This window comes from Solanum lycopersicum, chromosome 8 (genome assembly GCF_036512215.1).
Source record: "Solanum lycopersicum chromosome 8, SLM_r2.1".
In the NCBI taxonomy this organism is placed as follows: domain Eukaryota; kingdom Viridiplantae; phylum Streptophyta; class Magnoliopsida; order Solanales; family Solanaceae; genus Solanum; species Solanum lycopersicum.
In genome coordinates, this window is record NC_090807.1 from 8,269,972 (window position 1) to 8,275,971 (window position 6,000).

A 6,000-nucleotide genomic window follows, 5' to 3' on the forward strand; every position below is an offset into this window, starting at 1 on the left:
TTGGTGGGCCACTTGTCTTGCCCCCTCTACCACCATGTCACACCTTTGTGGTAACTAGTAGCCTAAATCAAATGCTCACTGCTAGAGGTTTGTTTTCAGGGCTACTTAATGAGGATCCACCACATGCCCATAAAGCTAAGGTAAAGGAAGTGTGTAAAAGCTGTGTAGGGAGGCCTGACTTGGACTTAGATGTAATAGGGCTAAGAGTGTTTCCACTCTCACTAACGGGAGAGGCTGCTATTTGGTTCACTGAGCTGCCTTATAACTTAATTTTCACTTGGAACCAACTAAGGGACGTTGTCTTAGCACTCCACTACCTGGTCTCCAAGAAACTAAACCACAAAGACAGAGTGAACAACTTTGTGGCACAACCAGGAGAGTCAGTTAGTAGTTCTTGGGATAGATTCACCTCATTTTTTAGAAGCGTACCCAATCACCACATAGATGATGAGTCACTAAAGGAATACTTCTATCGGGGAAAGGATGATAATAATAAAGCAATGTCGGATACTATAGCAGGTGGTTCGTATGGAGAGTGTCTTTATGCTGAGATTGCTAAAAAGTTAGAGAAAATCTCCCGGAACAATAAAACATATCACTGGGGGAAATACCTTTGCAGTGCAACCCACTCACAACCCAGCCATAGATGAGATTCGTGAATAGATGGCTCAGATGAGAACTGAGCTTCGGTTGGTATTAAAACATATCATTGGGGGTGCCGAAAAGATAAATGTAGTTAACTACTTGTCTAAACCACCACCACCACATGATGAATGCTATTATGCGGAGGATCCCTATGCAGTAAATGAGCAGACGGGGGGTTTCCGACCGAGTGTTCAAGGCTCAAATCAGGAGAATTGGCGCCAAGGTCAAGGAAACCAAGGTCAGATCTATGGTAACTATAACCGTGAGGGTCATTATTTCCAAGATGGAAACTACAAACGCGACAACAACTTTAACTGGGGTAACTATGGTAATAGAAATGATAGGAATGTGCCCTATGTCCCTCCTCAAAATCGTGAAGTTACTCCTAGGGATGGTGGAGATAGTATGGCGTGAGGTGAGGATATGTTGCAAAAAATGATGAGGAGGTTCGATGCTAATGATGAGCACACTAAAGAGTTAAGGAGTGATTTAGCGGGTATTGGGCAGAAAGTCTATACACATGCAATATCGATTAAGTAGATTGAGTTGCAAATGACCCAATTATCTACGACTGTGAACACACGGCAACCGGACACTCTTTCTAGCAACACTATCCAAAATCTGAAAAATGACGGACACTGTATGGCAATCACTAATCGGGGTGGTAAGCAGACCATTGACCCACCTATGCCGTCTAAGGAGAAAAAAGTGATAAAAGATAATGATAAGGTGATAGAGGTAGTTCTAAAGTAGAAGATAACACTTGAAAAGATGCTGAAGTGCCTATAAAAGTAATTCCATGCCTATACCACCACCACCCTTTCCTCAGAGATTAGTGAAAAAGACCGAGGATGGTAAATATCAACGTTTTATAACAATGTTGAAGCAACTTTCTATTAATGTCCCTTTGGTAGAAGCTCTAGAACAAATGCCCGGTTATGCCAAGTTTATGAAAGATCTGATTACAAAGAAAAGATCGGTCACTTTCGAGGATGATGATAGAATGAAGCATTGTAGTGCTATTACTACAAGATCTCTCGTACAAAAGAAAGAAGATCCGGTTGTGTTCACTATTCCTTGTACAGTCGGGTCATTACATTTTGCGAAAGCATTATGTGATCTGGGGGCAAGCATAAATCTCATGCCCTTTTCGATTTACAAGAAGTTGGGTTTGGGTGACCCAAAGACCACTGCGATGCGGCTACTGATGGCCGATCGAACAGTGAAAAGGGCTATAAGGATACTCCATAATGTACTAGTAAAAGTGGAGTTGTTCATATTTCTGGTAGATTTTGTTATCCTTGATTGTGAAGTCGATTTTGAAGTGCCTATTATTCTTGGGAGGCCATTCCTTGCTACGGGTAGAGACTTAGTTGATATGGAAAAGGGCAGATGAAATTTTGGTTGAAGAATGAAGAAGCGACCTTCAACATTTGTAGGTCCATGAGGCAGAGTGGTGAGCTCCAATCGGTATCTGCTATATCCTACAAAGAAAAGTTAAAGAAGCACCATGACCTAAAGTGAAAAATGAGAGTTTATGGTTGGGGATTCGCTGCTTTTATACAATTCTAGGTTGCGTTGGTTTCGGGGCAAGCTCAAGTCCAAATGGACTGGCTCTTACTTGATTACCCAACTATTCCCTCATGGAGAAGTTGAGTTAGAAACCAAGGAGGGTGTGCAGTTTGAGGTAAATGGAGAACGAATAAAACCCTATTTTGGGCATGCTAAATTGGCGAATTAAGGAATCGAGGCACACAATATTGATGAAGTCTGAGTAATCAAGCGCCTTTAATCGTGTCGCGCCGCTAAATCAGACGCTTGTTAGGAGGCAACTCAATACTTACAGATTTTTTTCTAGTAATGGTAGCATTTTTTTACTAATGGGTTTTTAAATTTACAGGCATACCACTAGGAAATTCTGCAGAAAATCACTCTGCAGCAGTCTCTGATGGACCCATCGACGGCCCGTCACTAACGCGACGGACCGTCGCATGAATCCGTTGTGCTAGGTACGTCTTTTAGTTATTTTCAAAACTAGGTCACACGCGACGGAACCAATGACGGGCCGTCACAACTGCAACGGACCATCGTTGGGGACTCGTCGCGTCATTAATGAAGCGTACCCGACCCAACCCGACTGGGGTTTTTAAAATTTCTTAACATTTAAAAAACCCACCCCTTCATTTCACCCATTTCCTTCCCTCTTTCTCCCATTTCCCTCCCTTTTCAACTTCCAATTTCCTACCTCTCTTTTAACAGATCATTTTTCCAAATTCCCCAATTCCTAAAAATTCATTCTCTACTAGCCGGATTCTGCTGTGTGGTTCTCTACTTGATCATCAAGTACCTTCCTCGCTTGTTTTTCTCAAATTTTGAGGTATGTGTCTCTGATTTCTATCCATTTACATTGCATTTTTGCTTATCAATTAGTATTAGCCTATTTCTTATTGATGTGTTCATTCTTTAATACATATTCTGTCTGACCTAGGTTGAGAATCCTCAAAATTGCATTGTTAAAACTCTAGAAATAAGTGCTTTAGCATATCTAGTTTACTAGTTATTTGGGTTAGACACATGTAGGTTAAAACACTAAAAATTCCATTTAGATCATAGGGGATGATTGTGGCATCCCCAGTTCTGTATCTAAATGACAGAACGAGACCCCGATGATAGGGTCCATCCCAACATCCCCAGCACCACATTGTCCGATTTTTTCCAAGTGTCCACCAACGGACACATGCGACGGACCGTCGTTCCCACAATGGTCTGTCCTGCACAAACATTTTGGTTGTCAGAGATCCTATTCCTATGGGTCTCTCACTTTTTCTAAGTTTCCTCCAACGGACACATGCGACGAACTATCGTTCCCACGACGGTCCATCCTGCACAACCGTTTGGGTTGTCAGAGACCCTATTCCTAAGGGTCTCTCACTTTTTCTAAGTGTCCTTTTACGGACATCTACGACGGATCGTCATACCCTCGACCTTCCATCCTGCATAATCGTCATGGAGGTCAGAGACCCCTTTCCTAAGGGTATCTAACTTTTTCCAAGTGTCCTCTTACAGATATCTACGATGGACCGTCATACCTTCGACGGTCCGTCTTGCATAACCGTCATGACGGTCAGAGACCCCTCTTCTAAGGGTCTCCATATTTCTTGCAAGTGTCGCACGACGGACATCAATGACGGACCGTCATCATCACAACGGTCCGTCCTTCTTATCCGTCATAACTGTCAGATACTTTCCTTCAAGGGTCTCCATATAAACATAATTTAAGTAATACATGATGGACCCCATGACAGTTTGTGGTACTCATGATGAGCCGTCACCTGGTCCATCGTGTTTCACTGTTACTATAGAAATGTCATTACATCTTGACTCTTTTATTTATTTAGTGTCGTTTTGCTTGTCTTGTTTGCTCCTTCTAGTACTAATATTGATTCTTTACAGGTACTATCTATTATGGCACCAAAACAAGATCGAGTCTACGCACGTGGGCGATCGAAGTCTGTTGCCCCGTCTGGACACCTGATCATTGGCTCTAATGATGAGCGTAACCTCGAGTACGTGCCCTCAGGCACTTCCACACTATCCTGAGCTGCACGTGCTTCCAGAGCCACACCCGAAAATGTGGCGTCCGGCGTAGTCACTGCCTCCCAATCTGATGAGGATCGCACATTGACCGGCACACCTTCTTGGTCAGTTACTCATGAAGAAGGAGTGTCTGGCTCTTTCGGAGCTTCATGGTTGGAGGAAGCCTCCGAACCTGCCGAGGTCCCTGCACCTGCCACAACTGCACAGTCTGCCTCGTCTGATGCTCTCACCGCGGTTGCTGACCAGCCCAACCGGTGGTGTGTCGACGGGCAGTATCAAGTTTATTCAGACGTAAAGTTTTTGAATGACAAAGGAGTCATGACACGGACCCTTACATTGGATAGGCGGGTCCTTACAGGCAGTCTCCCAACTATGCTAGAGATCCACAATCTTTTCACCGGACATCTACTAGAGTGGAGAGCGCGTTCGTTGGGCCATTTTAGTGAAGAGTTGGTCTGAGAGTTCTACGCCTCCTACGTGGCTACTCTCAGATCACAAATTGATAGGCAGGCTGCCCCCTCCAAACAGGCCCCACTGGATCATGTTCGAGTACGTGGCATTCAGGTTGATATCTCCCTACCTGCCATCCGTCGGTATCTATACGACGAGGATGTTGATGCTAACCGGACCCCTCTCACCGCCGAGTTTGACTATCGGTGGCGAATTGCCAAAGATGGCTAATTCTTGCGTGAGCCATCGGTAAGAGAGACCACCAAGAGGTGGATGACCCTGCACTTGTCTATTGATGGAGAGGGTGCTGACTGGGTAACTGAGCCAAATGGAGCCATCAAGAAGGCTAACCTGACCTTCACGGCGAAGTTCTTATGATTGATTGTCCGCCATTGCCTTTCCCCCACAGCTGCTGATAATATAGTCACATGGGATTGTGCTGTACTGATGGCGGCAATGATAGCCGGGTTTGAGGTGGACTTTTCTTGGCTTCTACAGGCGGTCGTGCACTAGAGGGATTTTAAGGTCACAACTACTTACCCTTTTTCGTGCACGATATTTTCTTTAAGCAGGTTCGCAGGTGTGACCATCTGGCACATTGATCAACTCAAGACCCCGCTAGGCACTGTTGATATCGACCTCATCAGGGATGAGGCCAATGAGTTGGCTCCATTCACAGGGCCCAATCCAGAGTTGCCTCCACTTGGTGACAATCTGGATGATACGGTAGCACAGACTCGCACGGCTACACAAGCTGCTTCCTCTGACACTACCCCCGGTCGAGTCTATACCGGGTAGTAGCACTGCCCTGAGTTCCTCTCGCTCAGCCCCTTTCCTCGCTCTAGTCCCGCTTGCTAGGGCCCAGAAACTAGAGGCACAGATGGATACACTTCTGCATCACATCCAGCCTTGGATGCAGAGGTCTATTGCTGAGGCAAAAGAGCGCTTGGAGCGGAGAATGGTCCAGCACACAGAGCGGAAGATCGCTTAGGTTCATCAGCGCTTGGATGATATTGAGTTGCGGGTGCTAGCCCGGCCAGCCCCCCAGGTGGATGTGTCGACCCTTCAGGCTATGGTTGAGAGTCTTCGCGCAAACATCGATATGATCTTAGAGGCTAGGGTGCCTAAGTCTGAGGCCCCTTTTGCAGAGCCTTCTGAGGACATATTGATGGCGGCCTTATTCGCCACTTCTGAGATTCCACCACCTCCCCCTCGAGAGCATGCCAAGAGGCATAGGGGTCGCGAGGAGGATGAGGCTAGAACACGGAAGAAGGAGCGCCGTGAGATGGAGGCTGCGAGGAGAGCCTC